Source organism: Piliocolobus tephrosceles, chromosome 18, assembly GCF_002776525.5.
Source record: "Piliocolobus tephrosceles isolate RC106 chromosome 18, ASM277652v3, whole genome shotgun sequence".
NCBI lineage: Eukaryota > Metazoa > Chordata > Mammalia > Primates > Cercopithecidae > Piliocolobus > Piliocolobus tephrosceles.
This window is the reverse complement of record NC_045451.1, coordinates 36,702,236-36,720,169: the sequence shown is the minus strand read 5'-3', so window position 1 is coordinate 36,720,169 and position 17,934 is coordinate 36,702,236.

The following is a 17,934-nucleotide window of genomic DNA, read 5'->3' as shown; positions in this document are numbered from 1 at the left end:
ACTTTAGGCATATAAGAAATCTTTAGAATACTAACATTCCCACCAAAGAAAGCATTCCCACATGTCCCAAATAAACCCAAAGTAACAGATCTCCAAACCTGAGTCCAACCAGGTTTATGCTACAGTGAAATATAGAATCAGTCCCTGCATAGGGTAAGTGTTCAAGAAAGAGTAGGCAACGCTAGTGCAGCCGGCACCTTTGCTTGTTGTACAGTTCTCAGATATTTGGAAGCCAATAACCTCTGCATTCTTAGTTTTGCTGCCATGGAAGCACTGCCCGCAGTGTTGACCCTCGCCCAATGACAGTTCAATAGACATTTGACTACTGCAGCTTTATAACCTGCCTCATTCTCACCCCATCATCTCATGCCATGCTACCTGTTTCCCCTTCTCTGTTTCTGCAATAAGTTCCCTCTAGTCCCTGCCACGCTGGGCTGGATGTCCTCAGTCGCCAATGCCTCTCTTTGAAGGCAGTGCCTAACATGCTCAAGCCAGGCTGCCAGGCTCCATTAATGTGTCTAAGTTGCATTTATTTTCCTGGTATCCTGTCACGCTGTAGGCTCAGGTTCTGTGTCTACGTACTCCTCAACTTCCCAAGGAAAAGGCATTTGGAAATAGCCTTGAGCAGCTGGGTCTGACTCACATTCTCCTCTCACCTCCCAAAAATGTCCCCAAATGCTGCCTCTTTCAGGGTCCCTATTCTCAGCTTCTCTGGAGTTGGATGATGGCCATGAGAAGTTTTTCCCTTCCTAAAACAATGTCAGAGGCCCCATATCTTGGCCTGGAGTTTGTGAGTTAGGCATCCCCTCCTAGTGTGGTCTTCCTCCCTTATTTTGCCTATTCTGCCTGGCAAGTGCTTTTTCATTGTCCTTGCAAGGAGCCTAGCCATAGTGTCTTGCCCATTTAATTAATCCTACCTAGAGACCATTCACACCCCAATGCAGATTAGGCACTTAGGAGAGACCCTTCCTAGACTGGCATCAGTATAGACCCATGAAGGTATCTTCCCTTTAACTCCTGGTGAATTCGCCCCATGCCTCAGGATTGGGGCGTTTCTATAAGTGACACACCCAGGCTGGTCACTCAAAGACACTCAGAAACCACTTCAGGTATAAATACCTGGCATTACTGAGGGCCTGCCAAGCTGTTTGCCAGGTAGCCTCTCAGATGATTCCCATTCCTTGCCCTTCATCTACCTTTCTTCTCCACCTCCTATATTCCCTCCTTTCCAGCTACTCTCTCAAGTCACTTTCTCCTAACACCCTTGGCTCTTGGTTTGGTACCTTTCTCTATCCTTTGCCCTTCCAAATCCCACCTGTCCTCTAAGGCTCAGTTCAAATGCTGTCTCCTTTGTAGACCCCTGAAGACACCCACTTGAAGCAAGCTCAGTCTCTCTGGAAAGCATCACTTATGTCACTAGCATGACCCTGCCTCGTGCAGTATTAATCTGTGAGTCTGGCTCATCCCACTCACCCCAGCTAAACAGTAAGCACTGGAGCAGTAGACACTGTATGGAGAAGACAGAAATGAGAGAGGAATGGCACTGGTAAGGAGGGCCATGTGGGAGCTCACACTGGGCTATGAGTTTGTGTCCCAGGAGTAGAAGGCAAGTGGCTAGAAACTGAGTGTAGAGCAGACAAGAAACCACAAAAGCAGCATCGCCACAGGTGTTGTGTTTTCTGTAGGAAATAATCATGAGTTTTAGCCTCACTGGGGTGAACTGGAAACTATGAAAGTGAGAGTCAAAGCCAAGTGTGAGTCACCTGTTAGTGCTTGCACTTTGGAGAGTATGAGTTTGAATTCCCCACAAGTGTCCATTTGACCATAGGTACCAAGGGACAAAGGATTATTTGGTCAGTAAGGTTCTACCTTTCCAAGAAATAGAGATAGAACCCTTTGAGTCTCTTTTTTTTCTTTCTTTCTTTCTTTTTTTTTTTTTTTTTCTGAGATGAGTCTCACTCTGTTGCCCAGGCTGGTGTGCAGTGATGCAATATCGGCTCACTGCAATCTCTGCCTCCCAGATTCAAGCTATTCCCCTGCCTCAGCCTCCAGAGTAGGTGGGACTTCAGGCGCCCACCACCATGCCTGGCTAATTTTTTGTATTTTAGTAGAGATGGGGTTTCACCATGTTGACCAGGATAGTCTCGATCTCCTGACCTCATGGTCTGCCCGCCTTGGCCTCCTAAAGTGCTGGGATTACAGGCGTGAGCCACCGTACCTGGCGTCTTTGAGTTTCTTATGTGTCCAGCATTGTGCTAGGTGGATTAGAGGGGGTTATAGGCTAAACACAATCAGTTCTCTCAGGGGGCTCATAGTATAAAAGAAAAGATGAGATACGTAAGCAGCCACAATGTTAGGCAGAGAATGCTAAATAGTCAAACGAAGGAAAGAGGCACTGAGCATTTGGGGAGGTTAGAAATGGAAGAGTGGTGAAGACCAAGAGGTGTCACTGAAGTTGAACCCCTTAATCCTGTGGGAAGAAGGTGAGATTTGAGTTGGGCTCTGATGAGATGGTACAGTTGGCTAGGAAGAAAGGAACAAGATGGCACATTAAAATGGGTTAGTGTGTTCTGCTCACTCAGCAGAAAGGAGGCTTGCGCAAGACAGCCGAAGTAGGAGAGATCACCAGAAAGGCCATCTGGCCACTTTGTGGGAGGGTCCAGTGTCCAAATAGGATGTTCAGACTTCATCTCCCAGAAAAATGGGAAATTAGGTGTCTCAGGTGGACAAAGCCCTGTGGTATAAAATCCGTATGGTCCTCCCACTCTCCTCCAAATTATCTCCAACTTGGATTTGTACCAAAGCCTTCTCTAATCACCTTCATTGTTGTCACCTTATTTTCTAAACATTTGGTTATGGTGCTCTGGTGCCATTGGCTAAACTCAGTAGAGACTAGATTACTAACATCCAAGAGACTGCTTTGTTTTCCCTGTCCTCCTTGGGGTGCACTCTACTGTGGCCCCAGCTATAGTGCTAGAACCTGCAGGATCCACCATTAGCTGAAAGTACCACGTTTCAGCCCAAAAGCTCTTCCCTAGGGAAGAGAATGTTTGACCCAAGCTGCCTTGCCTTCAGGAGATAAGGGACCACCACATCAAGGTCATGGAGCAGAGGCTTCCTGGATGTGGCCCAAGTCCCTATTAAATGTCCTTTCCTGGATACTGCCTCTGCCTACACGTTGCCCTGGACCTGTGGACCCATCTGTGAACACATGCCCCCTCCCAGGGAGCTCATTGCTTCACCATCATCTGCCTATTCATTCTGGCTGGCCTGCATTTGTCTGGCATCTACTGCATTAGCGAGGGCAACAGCATATATTTGGATAGCACCCAATGGTTGTTAAATACTCGTACCTATTTTATTCATTAAAACCTTAGCAGACCAGCCAAGTTGTATCATCTCTTTTCTAAAAATAAGGAACCTGAGTCTTAGGGAGGCTAAATAGCTTTGTCCGAGGCCAAAAGGTCAGTAACTGACCATTGCTCCAGCACAGATGAAGACCCCATCTCTGCCCCCAGGATCTCCTCTCCATCCTGGACTTTCCCACTGCCACCTCCTTTTTATCCACATACCTCAGGGATGTGGCCCTCCTTCCCAGCCATGGTCTCCAAGCCTCTCAACAGAGCCTTCTACTCCTCTAGGATAGGCTGAGGAATAGGAAGCTGATTCCAGATATCTCCCCCACCTGCCCAGCTGCCTCTGACACACACAATCCCCTTGCATGCTAAGGGAACTTATATGAAGCCCCTATGGAGGAATGAAAAGTGATAACAAAAATAAGAAACACAAGAAGCCGTAAAGTTTAAAGCAATGCAAGAAACCCTGGCTAGAGTTAGCCTTGATCTTCTCTGAAATGAAAATAAAATTCAGCCCCTTCCCCAATAGCTCATTGTTGGGGCCCCCATACCCTCACCTCTTTCATGTCTTGGGGTTGCATTCCTGCTTATCCCCACCTCTCTCCAGGAAGGGTCCCTTATAACCCAACTCTAGAAATTCTAGCCTCTGAAGAGGCCGATGTGCTATGAACTCACTGGGCTCCTAGAGGAAGACCAAATTAAACACTGCTGTTCTCTTCTCTTCTGCTTAACACGGAAAAAGTCAACTTAGGTCATTCCCTGACAGAGAGATACAAAGATAAGGCATTGTCCCTGTCACCAAGATATAAGCAACAGCACAGGATAGTGTATGGTGAAAGACAAAACAAGCAGTACAGATAAGATTTCTGAGGACTGGAGGGAGGATGTAAGGAGTGACGGATGGGCCACGGGAGGCCACTGTCACTAGCCACAGTGGCCTGGACCAGGCAGAAGAGTCTTATGGTTGAGTTTGTGCCATAACAGCTGTAGGGAGGATGTTCTGGGTAGGAGGGTGAATGAAAAGGCAATGTGCCTATCAGGGGGCCAGCCGGAAATCCCTCCTGTAGGCAGAAGAAGGCCTTGGGACTTTGCTCAGTGGTCACGCTTGCCTGTTCCTGTTCCCTATGGTCCCACTTAATCTTTGGAAGCTCTCTGCAAGAGAGTGACAGCAAAACAACCAGTATGCCAACTGCTAGGGCTGCGGACCCCAGGCCAGGTGTTCCAGAGGCCACATTCCTGGCCTGGCTGCAGCTCACTGCAGATGTCCAGCCTTGTGCCAGCAGGAGGGGCAGCCCGTTGGGTGGCTATCATGCCTGTCTCTACTTCACAAACACCTATGTACTCATCAAGCAGAAACAGTGAATGTTAACCTTCTCTTATTGGCTTCATATTTTTTAATAAAAATGAAAAATATTCAGAAGAAATTAAAAACCCTTAGGTCCCACTCCCACTCCCTTCCTTCCCTCTCCAGCAACAACCCTACTATGAATTGCATGTATTTCTTTTTCATCCATGTGTTCTCAAATGGATATAGTCATATGGATCTTTAAGACACTATATAGTATTTGTCGATATGGCACTGAATTTACATAAATTGCATCTTAACATTATTCTGCAACTTTTTCACCCAACATTTCTATTTGGGGATCTATATAGATTGATGATTTGACTCCATTTTCTTTATTTAACTGCTCTATGGCAAGTCATCATATTCCCTAATTTCTTTAGCCATTCCCCATTGGTGGACATTTAGCTCAGGCATGTTTATTTTTAAGCAAACAATGCTGCATTGAAATTCTTGTGCCTATTTCCTGAGGCACCCAGTTCTCTCTCCTGTTGTAGAGAAAATGTTGAGACTCCCCATTCCAGTGCAAATGCAATTAGTACACCTCCATCGGGTGCACAACACCAAACTAAATACACTGAATCATTCTAAGAGATGCATTCAGAAGAGTTCCTCCCTTTAAGGAGGTTACAGTCTAGCAGAACGGATAAGCATGTTGTGAATCTAAGTGTTAAAAGCTCTAGGTCAGTGCCCAGTCTATAAGTAATTGAAAGATAATGTGAGTTGACCTGATACAGAAAAGTTGAAGGTAGACCAAGTAAGGGTGACATCTACATGGACATGGGTCTTATCAGGAAAGCTTTCCTATAAGAACTTGATCTTGATAGGGGCCTCGAAGAAAATACAAGCTTTAGGCACTCAGTAGTAAGTGTTCAATGAATAGGAAAGAGAGCATTCCTGGCAGGGGGACAGCAGGAGCAAGTGCCCTGGGGCAGGACTAAGCATGGAATGTGAGATGTCTTGTCTGGCTGGAGTGTCTGGCTGGATTGAACTTGGAGCCATTCTTCTGTTTTCAAAGTTGAGCTTAGCCCCACATTCAGGATGATGTCCATGTGGCTTGTTGCCCCGGGCAGCCAGCCCGGGTGGTATTTTTCCATTACTCCGAGCAGAGAAGAAGTTCAGTCACTTGTTGATGGCAATATGACCATTCAAGGAGAAAACAATTAGGGATGCTGAGCTCTGGCCCCCGGAGAGGAGGGAGGGAAGGAAAAAATTCTCCCTGGGGGGAAGGGGCTGGGTGGGAAACAACCAAGAGGGTAATTGGTAAATATTATTGTTTCATTCCATGTTTGCCTGCTCTGCTCTGCTCCCTCTGCAAGTGTTGCATTTAAATCACACTGTCTGACTTTGGCAGGTTTAATTGAGTCGCCACTGAAAAAGAAATTATCCCTGTGCTATTAATTTTTATAGTTCCTCGGGGCTTTTAAAAAGTGTTTGGATTTTCTAGGTCTTTGAAAATGAAAACATTAAATTTTATTAAAAGGAAATGTAGGGGGGCTGGCAGGGCCCAGCCAGGCCCTGACAAGATGGTTGGTGGGAAGGTTTCGGCCCTCTGAGGCGGTGTGACAAAAGTTTTGCCCCTTGTAGAATGAGAGGCAGGTGGTCTCTAAAGATGTGTGAGGTCAGCCAGACCTGCATCCCCCACTGGCTCAGGATGGGTGCCTTGTCAGTGCCACCCCAGACCCCGCCCTCATGGTCAAAGTCTGTGCTGGCAGCCACAGGTCAAAGAGTGCTGTGACGGGGAGCTCTCTGTAGGAACTGGGGGGAAATGTAAGGGCAGACCAAGGCTGTGGAGGCAGAAGCTTTCGCAATTTAGAAGGCCCCCTTGAAGAAAAAGAATTCAAAATCCCAAATGCAAAATTACATTCGAAAGTGCAATTTTATTGAGAAAGAGTGAAGTCACAACAAATTACACATTTTAAAAAGCTGACAAATTCTACAGGCACCACAAAATCTAAAATAACTGTCTGACACATTCGTAATACTTTTCTTCCTACATTTTTTTTGGCTACAAACTCTTTGATCATCTCTTTAAAAGACTATAAGTTTTCAATATCATTTTTATAGAGAGAATACAAAGATAATTCCGTCTATCTTTTACCAAACTGCAAACTCTTTGATCATCTCTTTAAATGACTATAATTTTTCAATATCACTTTATAGAGGGGATACAAAGATAATTCCGTCTATCTTCTAACAAGTTGATCAAATTTTGTACTTTATTATTCACGGTTTGGAAAGGTTTCTTTCAGCCTCACAATTCGTCACTGGCAATGCCATGTGAATTTTCAGGATTGTTATCAACTTTGGGAAAACCTCTGTCAAGTATCTTTCACATATGAGCTATGAGATTTCAGCGCATTTCAACTTTTCTTTCACAGCAACAAATCTAAAATGCTCTTTGAATTTATGAAACTTACTAACCAGATTGTCATTGATGCCCTCATTGTCGTGGTGTATAATGAGTTTTATGTTATCTCCATCAATGTCAGTATTTCCTGTCAAATCAGCAAGACATTTAAACATGGGGATTCTGATAAATTCTAAGTCAGTAATTCCCATCAAAAAAGAAACAAGATGAATGGTACGTACATAATTGTATTGCTTTGTATGATCGAGTGTATTCTTGACAAGAGAGAACTTTTATTTTAATGAGGCAGTGGTGAGAATACTCTTGTGATTTTACATACCTAATGATTGGAGGAATTTCCCACCAAATAGCTTCTGGCTCTGGGCATTTAAAAACTTGCTTCTCTTTCACCATGTATATGCTTCCAGTGCTGAGTTCTGCAGGACACAAATACACAGGTCTCTGTACAACTTCATCCCCTTCATGGCACAAGATAGAGGAGATCTGCACAGTGGGCAACAGGAGTGTTCCTGGCAGCTTTTTCCACATGGTGACAGCTACTGATGAGTGAGTTACACAGAGAAGTGGCTAAAACTACACAAATGCCTCCCACTGAATCTCAACCAAACACAGCCCCAACTCAACTGTCCCTTAGGTAGTTTTCAAACTGGCAGCACCAGTGCCCCCCAAAATGAGGAATGGGTGCCAGAAGGAAACATGCCAGGGAGAAACAATGGTTTTAACAGATTATAGTTGAAATATCTCACTTCTGCCAGCTACATAAAAACGTGTGACCATGTACATGCATTGTGCCAATGAAGGGCCCTGGAGTTTAAGCATCATTAGCATGACAGGAAATTCACTTGTGCACACTATGGAAGTTCTCAGGGAGAGATCTTTGAACCTGAGGCTGTCAGAGAATTAACTGCATTTGAAGAGACAAAAACAGCACAGAAGTATAACAACTGAAACATGACAAGGTAACTAAAGTGAGACTTTGTATGGGGAGGCTTTGAAGTTGAGACAACCAAGTGATGAGGGTAGGATGGGAAGGCCCAGGAAGTCAGGGGGTAGAATGTGAACTGGATACGATTCAGATGACTGTGGAAGAACACATGTGGGTGCATCTGTGTGTGTTCGTGCATGTATGTGTTTATGGACATGAGTTCCTGCACCTGTGGTGTACTGTGAGCGTGCATGCATGTGCTGCTGCTTTTTTTTTTTTTTTTTCTTTTGACAGTCTCACTCTGTCACCCAGGCTGGAGTGCAGTGATGCGATCTTGCCTCCCTGCAAGCTCCACCTCCCGGGTTCACACCATTACCCTGCCTCTGCCTCCCGAGTAGCTGGGACTACAGGTGCACACCACCCACCTGGCTAATATTTTGTATTTTTAGTAGAGATGGGGTTTCACCGTGTTAGCCAGGATGGTCTCAATCTCCTGACCTCGTGATCCGTCCATCTCCGCCTCCCAAAGTGCTGGGATTACAGGCGTGAGCCACTGTGCCTGGCCACATGCATGTGCTTCTACATGAGCATGCATGTGCATATGTTGTGTGCACTTGTGCATGTGTGAGCATGTGTAGGGAGGGAATGAAGGGATTATCATGAAGTCTGCAGGAGAAATGGGCTGGCGTCATGGTGGACATCAGTCTGACTCGTGAGGACAATGAGGCTCAGGAAAGCAAGGCAGCTTGCTCAAGACGGCACATCTAGTCTGTGGCAGAACTCGAGCTATCCCCAGGCCTCCTGACAGCTTGTGCAGGATGTTGCCCACCACACGCATCAGTTTCTACCCACATACAGCCAGGCCTGAATCAGCGCACCCTGACCCGCATCTCCACAGGCAAAGTGCCCTTCTAGGCACAGGAAGGAATGCCAGTTCCATCCTGTGATGGCTGTCCTCCCTCTGCCTCAGGGGTCACTTCACTCCAATAAATCATTCTAGGCAGCCCTAACTCAGGAGAGAAGAAAGTTGCCTTGCCCTTTTACCCTGACACCTCGGCTCCAGCTCTGTCCCCAGATAAAGTCACAAGGCACTAGAGTGTCAGGTGGGGACATGTGTGTTTTATTTCAGTGGCAGAGTAGTGGGCAGTTTGTGCACAGCCTCCTTAAGGAAACAAAGAATTTCTGTTGTGGAAGTAAAAACTTTGATTGGTTTATGAGTTGTTAGAGGTAAGGAAATAAAAATGTGGAATAACCCAAATGTCAACTCAGATAGAAAATGAAGGAATAGGCCGGGCGCGGTGGCTCAAGCCTGTAATCCCAGCACTTTGGGAGGCCGAGACGGGCGGATCACGAGGTCAGGAGATCAAGACCATCCTGGCTAACACGGTGAAACCCCGTCTCTACTAAAAAATACAAAAAACTAGCCAGGTGAGGTGGCGGGCACCTGTAGTCCCAGCTACTCGGGAGGCTGACGCAGGAGAATGGCGTAAACCCGGGAGGTGGAGCTTGCAGTGAGCTGAGATCTGGCCACTGCACTCCAGCCTGGGTGACAGAGCGAGACTCCGTCTCAAAAAAAAAAAAAAAGAAAATCAAGGAATAGTCAGATTTCCCTCCCTGGGCTAGGCGTTCCACAGTCCCAACTCTGTAATGTCAATGCTCTGATAATGCCCATTTTATAGATAAGGAAACTGAGGCTTAAAGAAGTTTAAGAGTTTGCCCAAGTTACACAGCTAGAAATCACGGGGCCAGGATTTAGATTCAGATAGTCTGATTTCATAGCCTGTGTTCTCATTAGGATATACTGCCTTCAATGGAAGAAAGTAGGGAGAATTCTCCCATAAGCACAAACTTTATTCAGATTCCCTAAAACACAGGACCACTTAAAAACTCGCTTAATAAAAAGCTGATGGCAGGCCTCTCCCTGTTGTCACCCTGTTGCACGTACATGCGCGCGCACACACACACTCAGTGTCCACATCACTGCTCACCCTAGCCTTCCCAACTCAGCCCGAATTCCTTCCCTGTGACTGTCCCTCCACTGACAATTAAGGTTTCAGTCAGCTAGTTGCTAATTTCTGACTCCCATTTAATCTCCACAAGGACCTTCAATACTTAACAACTCTTGCCTCTCAATATTTCAGTGTATTAAAGGAAGAATCTCAGGGGCAAGATGATATCTCCACGATCAGTTAACTGTAGGGCGGTACAGACAAAGAATACTTCCAGCTTTGCTCAGAAGGACAGATTTATCAGGAGTTCTGGTGAGGGCTAGAAGGCAAGGTGAGAAGCTTTCAGAATGGGGGTGTGCATGTGTGCTTGTATGTATTTAATGTATTTTCAACTAACAACTAAAAGTTTTTGCCTTATGTGGTCAATGGGAATCTGGTGATTTATTTGCATTGAGGATTTGAGGACATATAGACACAAACCACTATCACTCTGCCTGATTCTATAGCCGAGGACATGTGCACATTGTGTGTGTGTGTGTGTGTGTGTGTGTGTGTGTGTAACTAACAAGGAGAAAAAGGACCAGGGAGCAAGCCTGACACAGATTGAGGGGTACCCGTTTGGAATTTTCTTTGTAACTGTTTACAATTGAAGAGACCCACTTGCTCCTGTAGGGAAGGCTCACGCCCCCTCCATCCCAGACTAAAGTCATAAATCTCAAGCCTTGTGGGAAAAGGGTCCACCCTTCCCAAGCCGAGATAGACAGAGATGCTGGCCCAGACAATGTGGAAACTTCCACTGGCCTGCGTTTGACCTCCCTACCTCCAAGTTTTGCATCTTAAAGGGACCCCGACTGATAGAGAGCAAGCTGGCTGGACAGCCCAGACCTGTCTACTGATTTCTGGCTGTTAGCCTTGAACAAAGGGAAGCTTCTCTGTTTTATTCAATACCTAGGATATTTTAAAAACTGGGAAGGAGTCAGAGTGTCCTTTAAATTCAGAAGCATGAGGCTATTTTAATCTGTTTCTGAAAAAGCTAACCTGTGTCCAGGGGTTAGCCCGGTGAGTGTGACCACCCCAGGGAGTGTGAGGAAGGCAGAACTCCCGGTCTTTAGCCATCTTGCCTCAAGCAAGCCCCCTGCCTGCCTCTCTCAGTTTCCGCCTCTCTCGGCCTCTACCTTTCCTGATCACTTCATTGGACAGTTACTGGGTTCAAAGTCAAAATACTCACTACTTCAAGCCGAGGGCCTATAAAACGATGTTAAAACCTTTTTAACAGGGCAAGTGCAAGTGATTCATGAATAACAGACCCACCCCAGGATCTTTCAGGAGAAGATGGTGAAGATGTACAGAAGGGCAGCCACATCCCTTACAACCTGTTCTTCAGTTCCTAGGTCAGGGAAGGTGACACAGGCTTGACCCGGGCAGGTCTTTCCAGTGCTCTTATACTCGGTTCACTGCAATCAGACCAACATGGGTGTTCAGCTGTCCTGATCCCTTCATTCAAACATTCATGAAAGTGCCCAGCTCCCAATCCTGAGAGGCGGTGGGGGCACCAGACCCCTCAAAATGGCAGCATCAAGGTCCCAGTCATCATGAGCAGCCTCCCTTCTGTGTCTTCCTAAGGGATCCTTCACTCCAATTGCCATCCCCAGCAGGCTTGTGGCTCATCCCTGCCTCACCTCACCTGCCTAGTGAGCTTCATGGCCTATGGCCTACAGGACCAGGCTAAGTGATGAGCTCTATGGGCGCAGCCAGTGTGTCCCTGCCTTGTGATTGGAGCCATGGCTGCCCCATATAGCATCTCCACCAGAGAAGCAGAGGGCTGCTCTCTCCTTGCCTTCAGGGAACGTGCTGTCTAGCTGGAGGAGTACTGCTGGCTAAATATGTTATGATCCCTCCCCATGTGAGGCACATGGTAAGACTGTACTTCCTCCTCATTATGATGGGCAGAGCCATGAGCGTGGTTCTGAAGAATGAGTTACGAGCAAAAATGTCATGTCTCTTCTGAGCCACAGAATTAATTGCTGAGGCAAGACTTCAGAAAGCATTCTTTTATCCTTGGCATGAGGTACCAGCAACATTCAAGAAGGGAGCTCCTTTGTCACCTCGCCTGCCTGATGAGCAGCCCTTTGTCAGCCCAAGTCCCTGAATGACAATACTGAGTAGAGGCCAGCACCCACTCATGTATTATAGTATGAGCAAGAGCTAACCCTTGGTTGTCTCAATCCACAGAGACTTGAGGGGTTGTTACTGCAGTACAACCTAACCTATCCTGACTGATACAGAAATGTGTGGCATATCAATCTGGAATAAAACAAGAGTAATACAGGGCTATGGATAATTATGTTTTGGACACTATGGAATTGATGGTAAATTCTGGATGCAGTAAGAGGACTTTGTTGTAAGCTGGTATGGACTGAGAGCATTTCCAGGAGACTGAGTAGGATTTAAATTATATTGATGGAAGTAGGAGGAAGTGCCTGCCTCTCCCATTTCTCCCTAAACATTAGGTACTGATTCTAGCCTAATTGTACTTCTAGCATTTCACTAGTTAGGAGGGCATGGGCCTTCAATTGTTCCCCTCATGCCCCGCTGTCCTTATCCCAACTGCTTCTCAACACACAGCTTCAATCTTCTATTTATTTCTATCTTCACCCATCCTTACCTTCAGTCTGAAAAAATCTGTTGCCCTCCTCCTGTCTAAACCCAGTTCTCTCTCTCTACTGGTTTCTTACCAATAGCCTATGAATGCTCTCAACTATCTCCCTATTTGAAATAAAACTCATCTCTTAACCTTGAACTAACCCCTTTACTCTATTCTAAATGATTCATTAATATACCAGTGCTATACTTTCTTACTCCCTTAGAATCTACTATGAGCTTCCTCCTTACAAAATAAAATTCAAGATTTAGAGATCCAATGCCATAAAGAGCAACTCAAGGTGTATTTAATTCAGACTTCATATCTCATCCCTGGCCAGCATTAGCCATCTCACAACAATATATCTGGGAAATCAATATTCTATGAAATAAGGATTTCTAGGAGAAAGTTCACCCTAGCTGACTACATGTGGGTAATTAGGTAAGCTGTAGTGACAATGGACCTAATTTACTACCAAATGCTTATGTCATTATGGCAAAGTTATCTGGCTCATTAAATAATCTGTCTACCAAGAGTGTGAGTCCACACAGATAACCACTCCAAATGACAGTGGGAGACACAGCCCTGGGAAGGAAGCCAGGAGTCCTCGGGCCCCTTTCCAGCCATCAACTAACCAGCTGTGTGACCTTGGGCTAGTCACATTCTTTCTCCAGGCTTCAGTTTGCAGCCTACCCCTCTTTACTCTTAATCAAGAGAGTTTGACTAAAAGCCCTGCAATGGCCTTTAAAACTGCAAAATTCCTTGACTCTCATCATTGTTTTCTGTGCTAAATTAATTATAGAGTCATCAAAACTGAAGAAAAAATTGGAACTATATCAAATGGTTCCAGATATGCAGGAAAAAGTGTCTTTCATCCTAGAGCAAGTGTGTGCCATTAAGGGGCACCAGCTGGAGACAGAGCGATGTGGACTAGTATGTGGTCAGCATCTCTTAACAGCAAAGAAGGATGAAAGAACATAGCCTTCTATCCTCATCTTAGCTCCATCCCTAATTTTCCATGTGACTTTAAACCTGTCACTTAACCACCCTGGGCTACCCTTTGGCTCCAAAATTCTATGACATCTGATATGTTCTTTAAGACCCAGGCTCCAGACTCCCTACATCCTCACCTATCTCACCTTGAAATGAAACTCCTCTTGGATTATATGGCTGGCATTTAGTCCAGATGGTAGATCTTAAAGCACCCTCCTCTAAATCCATACATGCCTATATGTACCCAAATACCAGAATCTGAGAGTGAGAAGAGAATAAGAAAGAGCACTTTAGAGAAAGCACAGCTGAGGCACTGAAGTCCACTGCATTCTGGCATATGGTACCATTAGTCACTTGGAATTATAAAATTCCTAAAAACTGTAGCCATCCCTTACAATTTACGTAGGATGTTGATCAAGCAATATAACTTCTACCCTTTTACTTGATCCTAACAAACCCCTTATCCTCTGTCCTCCCATCCGGGACCACATGCCTTTGTTAATACATGGCAGCAGGCCAGGCACCAGGACCATGCACCTCCTCCTGGAGTATCATTTGGTACCAAGATTATGAAATGAGACAAGGAGAGTGTTTAGAAATTAGAAGTTGCAAATAATGTTTCCTTGTTTCTACTTTCAACAAATACAGATATATCATGAAATGTATTGTGTCTCTCTCCACTAGAATAGAACAACATAAAACTAGGGTCTTTTTTATTGTTGCTCTGTGTTGAGTCCCAAGTGCTTAGAGTAGTGCCATGCATGTAGGAGGCACTCAGTAAAATTATGATGAATGGATGAAAGAACATTGTATATGAGTCGTTAAGGCAAAACTTGAGACTTTGGAGAAATGACATGTCATCAAAGGTGTGTCACTTTAGGCTCTAACTCTAGACTCCTCAGAGTTTATTGGTTGATTCTCCTGTGCCTTTGGGCACTTCCTGAAGACTGATTAACTCCCCTTTAAGGAGGAGGAAGCCAGTGCTGTAGATGAATAAATAACACACTCAAGGACACACAGTCCATAAATAACAGAGGCCAGGACAGGACACATGTCAATTTGACAAACACTTATTTAATAAATTCTTTGTGCTGAGTATTGGGTTAGTTGTACTTTTAAACACAATGGAGCCATGAGGGACTGTTGCTCCCAGCTGGCTTTCTTCCTGGCAGCCTGCTCTTTTCTCTGGAAAGCTGTCCACATCCAGGCTCTGCCTGGGGGTTCTTCCCTCCAAGATGCTATGCCACAAAGCCCTCTAGTTCTCCTCTCCTGACAGTGAGCCGGCCGGACTTTTTCGGTTTCAAGGATTTACTGGTAGATGCTTTGAGGCTACAGAAGGGAGTATTAAAAATAAACATGTGATCATTATAAAATTCTAAGAAATCAGACAATGTCTTTACAGTAATGGTCCTAATCTGTAGCTCTTGACTCCTTTCTGAGTGTTACACAGAAGTCTTAAGATGGCCTTTCCACTGCTCCACTCAACGGAGCCCACACCTTACGTTTTCTTCTCTGGGTCCATATTTCTTTTATTACACCAGCCAAGATCACTCATATCTACCAGACTTCCCAGTCTGCCAAGACAATGGCAGTCTGATCCATTACCTGAAGAGTGACCAAAAATCAGAGACAACTGATGTCTGAAACAACAGAAACATTTTCTCATTGAGCAGAATATAGTATGGGTTGATAGGGTTGGTTGAACATTATCTGTACCTACAGTTATACCTGCTTGCTCCTCCAGGGGCAGTGGTTCACTCCCTGGCTGCACGTAAGATCCACCTGGGGAGCTTTTAAAACAGTGCATAGACCCCATCCTGGACCAATTAAACCAAAATCTCCGGGGTAGGGTCCAGATATGGATTTTTTTAAAGCTCCCCAGTGATTCTAATATATAGCCAGAACTGAGAGCTAACGCTATGATGAACTTGTTTCCTTTCCTCTGGGGTATCTGAAACTTTGTGGTTAGGTCAGTCTTTAAAGCTGTTCAGAGTTAATTAACACGTATGCATTTAGACTAGCTCCATTGAGCCAGCCAAGGCAATTCCCAAAACAGAATTCAAGGGTTCAGAACTAATTTCTGTCTTCTTTCCTAAAAGCCTGTAATAAGATGCCCACAACAAATCACCGAGTAAATATCCTTCTGACCCTGAAGATATCTAAAACATAACCATTGACCTCTTATGTTAGTGTTCTCTCTTGGAGTTTCCAGGTTCTTTTGCCTTCTATCAAGACCCTCAACACCTGGTCCCAATATCTTTTCCAAGTTGTCTTCCACTAAATCTCTCAACACACACCCCATTCCTGGCAATTGATCTACTCATTGTCTCCACTTTGCACCCCCATTTTAGACTGCCATATTTAACCCTGGCATTCACTTGCCTGAGCTGACCAGGAGTGCCCCTCCTCACTATTCATCTATCTGTAACCTATCTTTAAGTCTCAATCCAGAACTCATCTTTGAGATGCAACCTTCTCAGCGTGACCACTCCAGCTCTCAGAAGCTGCTTCCTCTTCTGAGGTTATTGTCATCATATATACCACTTATCGGGGCACTTCAGGTATACTCATTCTATGGGCAAGTGTGTGTTCTTCCCCACTGGGCTGTAACACATATGGTGGAAATCACCATTTCTCGATTGTGCAACCCAATGTAAAATAATGAAAGCCTGGTTCCCTTTATTCTGAGAGGTTTAAAAAAAAATCTGTAAGGATGGGTATGTAATAAATTATTTGATCTTTAATACAACCTTATGAAGCATCATTATTATTGTCACCATGTCAGCAGTTAAAAGAACTAAGAGCAGAATAGTCCACCTTTATCCCCCAAAACACCAAGACAGACAGAAAAATGGGCACAAGGAAACCAAGACTCAGAGTGAGTCACACAGCCTTTAGTAACATAGCTAGAGCCAAAATTCAGGGTCTACACTGCCAGCTCAGTGTTCTTTTAACTAATAGAGTGATTCACAAATTTTAGCATGCATCAGAATCACCTAGAAGCCTTGTTCAACTGATAGGTCTGGACTGGGTCCTGATAACTGCATTTCTAGCAGGTTTCTAGATGATGCTTATGGCACTGACCCAGGCTTCATAATTTTGAGAAATACTGCTTCAATATAAGCTTCTTTCTTGAAAGAAGAGAAATAGAAACAGGGATTCCAGCCCACTAGAGAAGATGTTAGAAAAGCAAACCAAATGTCATATGGAAATAATAAGAAATAATAAATAACTGAATTTATTTATTTCAACAAAAGATTTTCTACAAGAGTAATTTGTTATAAGTTACAAATAAAAACTCAAAGTCGTAATACAGACATCATTCTTATTAAGACTTCAGGCCACAATCTCAATATGTTCAAAGGGGCTGAAATGAATTCAGGCATTATACGTCCATAATACATTAGAAACAATTCATTTAAAATGGCAGAGACAGAATGGAAGCCAGACCACCCATACTCTGAAAATTCCCTTACATGGGATGTGGCTTGGCAGCAAATCAGTTGATCCCTCCATCAATCTGCCTATCACTTAATCAATGGGCCTTTTCTGCATATCAACTTTATGCCATTAAATTCTGTAGGCCAATGAGTAAAATGTAAACATGGCCCAGCACAGAGTTCCTGCTCATCAAAAATATACCATCTAGTTTAAGACAAAATCTACAACTGGGAAAATTTAGACAACAGGGTTGAAACTTTATTAAAATGTAGTAGAAATGACATATACCGATGTTCGGAAAACAGAGATCAAGGCAAACTGGATTAGAAAAAAATTATGTATTTACATGGCTGTAAGCTAGGGCTTAGTACAGTGTCAATTACTAACTATCGTATGAATTAATGAATAAACAAAGTTTATCTAGGAAGTTAAACGAGATGTTTTTAAATGGGTAGGATTTGGATGGGATGGAGAGACCAGCAAATGGTATTTGAGACAGAATTAGTGTCATGAATCAATTGACGGGAAGGAACCTACTTACCTGCACGTACGTGTGTGTATGTGCACCTATGTGCATGTGTGCTTGTGTGTGTATGCATGTGTGTGTAATGTAGGGAGTTATGGGGAGAGGAGCATGGAGAAGTAGTAAAGGGGCTCGTGCTACCAGACAAAAGGTTCATGGAGGAGAAGAGGATAGTGGTGAGAGATAGGTTAAAGACAGTAGATTAGGTCCAGAATATTCCATAGGTCTTCAGGTTCTTCCTATAGACAGGAGCAGCCATTGCTGACTCTTGAGCTGAGGTGGTTTGGGAGTGGAGTTAAAATTGAAAGCAGTACCACCCCACAAAAACTGTCCCACCCTCAAGGGAGAGGGCTGAAGAAAGACTGAGCTCTCCGCAGGTTGACACAATAG